Source organism: Myxine glutinosa, chromosome 9 (assembly GCF_964187855.1).
Source record: "Myxine glutinosa chromosome 9, kmMyxGlut1.1, whole genome shotgun sequence".
NCBI lineage: Eukaryota > Metazoa > Chordata > Myxini > Myxiniformes > Myxinidae > Myxine > Myxine glutinosa.
This window is the reverse complement of record NC_136269.1, coordinates 76787783-76790540: the sequence shown is the minus strand read 5'-3', so window position 1 is coordinate 76790540 and position 2758 is coordinate 76787783. Positions and strand designations below refer to the sequence as shown.

The window sequence follows — 2758 nt, the reverse complement described above, 5'->3', positions numbered from 1 at the left end:
TGTACCCTGCTGGACCTCCTATGACCTCTTTCTGAACCCTGCTGAACCTCCTCTGACCTCTTTCTGAACCCTGATTGACCTCCTACGACATCTTTCTGAACCCTGCTGGACTTCACATGACCTCTATCTGAACCCTGCTGGACTTCACATGACCTCTTTCTGAACCCTGCTGGACTTCACATGACCTCTTTCTGAACCCTGCTGGACCTACTGCGACCTCTTTCTGTACCCTGCTGGACCTCCTATGACCTCTTTCTGAACCCTGCTGAACCTCCTCTGACCTCTTTCTGAACCCTGCTTGACCTCCTACGACATCTTTCTGAACCCTGCTGGACTTCACATGACCGTGCCTTTTCACTGACGGTCTGCCAGTCTTCGTTGGTCGACGTTGCAGATCCCAGTGTACTTCAGGAAGCATGGGCGAGCTTTCGCAGGCAGCCGGAACAAATGACAAATTCCTCCTCCAACCATATTTGAACGTTGGGCCTGGCCAGCAGGTTCGTGAAAGACTTGAGCCCAGCTTGACCCTCGTTCCGATGGCGGTGATACCTTGGGTTTCTCTGTTCCTCAAGGAAGTAGAACGAAAAAAGCAGGTTTGGAACGGGAAGATGACGTAATCTGTTGCCAAATCCTTGACGCGAGGGTCGCGACTGTATTTTAAAGAGGTGACCAAGGTTACTCAATCGTCACCAAGGGGTGGACTACCACTCCAATGAATTCGACCTCAGGAAAATATGTTGAAGAAGCAAAGCGACCACGCGACTTCATTAAATATTGCTAAAAGTGAAATCAAAATCAGTTTTGAGCCAAGTAGGAGTCGAACCTACAATCTTCTGATACTTAGTCAGACGCGTTATCCATTGCGCCACTGGCCCATGTGACTACTAGCTATCACTCCTACTGATATGTTTTAGTGCTGCAATAATGAGTGATCAACGTAAGGGGTCTCCGGTTGTCGCAGACGTGCACGTTCCTGAGCCACGCGCACAAAGGCCTCTGACAAGTACTCGGAATTGCAGCTGAACACAAATGAATGCACCAACTTTTCTGAACCCTGCTGGACTTCACATGACCTCTTTCTGAACCCTGCTGAACTTCACATGACCTCTATCTGAACCCTGCTGGACTTCACACGACCTCTATCTGAACCATGCTGGACTTCACATGACATATATCTGAACCCTGCTGGACCTACTGCGACCTCTTTCTGTACCCTGCTGGACCTCCTATGACCTCTTTCTGAACCCTGCTGAACCTCCTCTGACCTCTTTCTGAACCCTGATTGACCTCCTACGACATCTTTCTGAACCCTGCTGGACTTCACATGACCTCTATTTGAACCCTGCTGGACTTCACATGACCTCTATCTGAACCCTGCTGGACTTCACATGACCTCTTTCTGAACCCTGCTGGACCTACTGCGACCTCTTTCTGTACCCTGCTGGACCTCCTATGACCTCTTTCTGAACCCTGCTGAACCTCCTCTGACCTCTTTCTGAACCCTGCTTGACCTCCTACGACATCTTTCTGAACCCTGCTGGACTTCACATGACCGTGCCTTTTCACTGACGGTCTGCCAGTCTTCGTTGGTCGACGTTGCAGATCCCAGTGTACTTCAGGAAGCATGGGCGAGCTTTCGCAGGCAGCCGGAACAAATGACAAATTCCTCCTCCAACCATATTTGAACGTTGGGCCTGGCCAGCAGGTTCGTGAAAGACTTGAGCCCAGCTTGACCCTCGTTCCGATGGCGGTGATACCTTGGGTTTCTCTGTTCCTCAAGGAAGTAGAACTAAAAAAGCAGATTTGGAACGGGAAGATGACGTAATCTGTTGCCAAATCCTTGACGCGAGGGTCGCGACTGTATTTTAAAGAGGTGACCAAGGTTACTCAATCGTCACCAAGGGGTGGACTACCACTCCAATGAATTCGACTTCAGGAAAATATGTTGAAGAAGCAAAGCGACCACGCGACTTCATTAAATATTGCTAAAAGTGAAGTCAAAATCAGTTTTGAGCCAGGTAGGAGTCGAACCTACAATCTTCTGATTCGTAGTCAGACGCGTTATCCATTGCGCCACTGGCCCATGTGACTACTAGCTATCACTCCTACTGATATGTTTTAGTGCTGCAATAATGAGTGATCAACGTAAGGGGTCTCCGGTTGTCGCAGACGTGCACGTTCCTGAGCCACGCGCACAAAGGCCTCTGACAAGTACTCGGAATTGCAGCTGAACACAAATGAATGCACCAACTTTTCTGAACCCTGCTGGACTTCACATGACATATATCTGAACCCTGCTGGACTTCACATGACTCCTTTCTGAACCCTGCTGGACTTCACACGACCTCTATCTGAACCCTGCTGGACTTCACATGACCTCTTTCTGAACCCTGCTGGACCTACTGCGACCTCTTTCTGTACCCTGCTGGACCTCCTATGACCTCTTTCTGAACCCCGCTGAACCTCCTCTGACCTCTTTCTGAACCCTGATTGACCTCCTACGACATCTTTCTGAACCCTGCTGGACTTCACATGACCTCTATCTGAACCCTGCTGGACTTCACATGACCTCTATCTGAACCCTGCTGGACTTCACATGACCTCTTTCTGAACCCTGCTGGACCTACTGCGACCTCTTTCTGTACCCTGCTGGACCTCCTATGACCTCTTTCTGAACCCTGCTGAACCTCCTCTGACCTCTTTCTGAACCCTGCTTGACCTCCTACGACATCTTTCTGAACCCTGCTGGACTTCACAT

The 2758-nt window shown here is 49.7% G+C and overlaps 1 non-coding gene across 1 annotated transcript; it reads right to left on the bottom strand.

The window, feature by feature from the left end:
* Window positions 1-802: 802 nt before the first annotated feature.
* TRNAL-AAG (transfer RNA leucine (anticodon AAG)) lies at window positions 803-875 on the bottom strand. The gene has a single exon. It is a non-coding gene; the product is annotated as a tRNA-Leu (tRNA).
* Window positions 876-2758: the final 1883 nt, after the last annotated feature.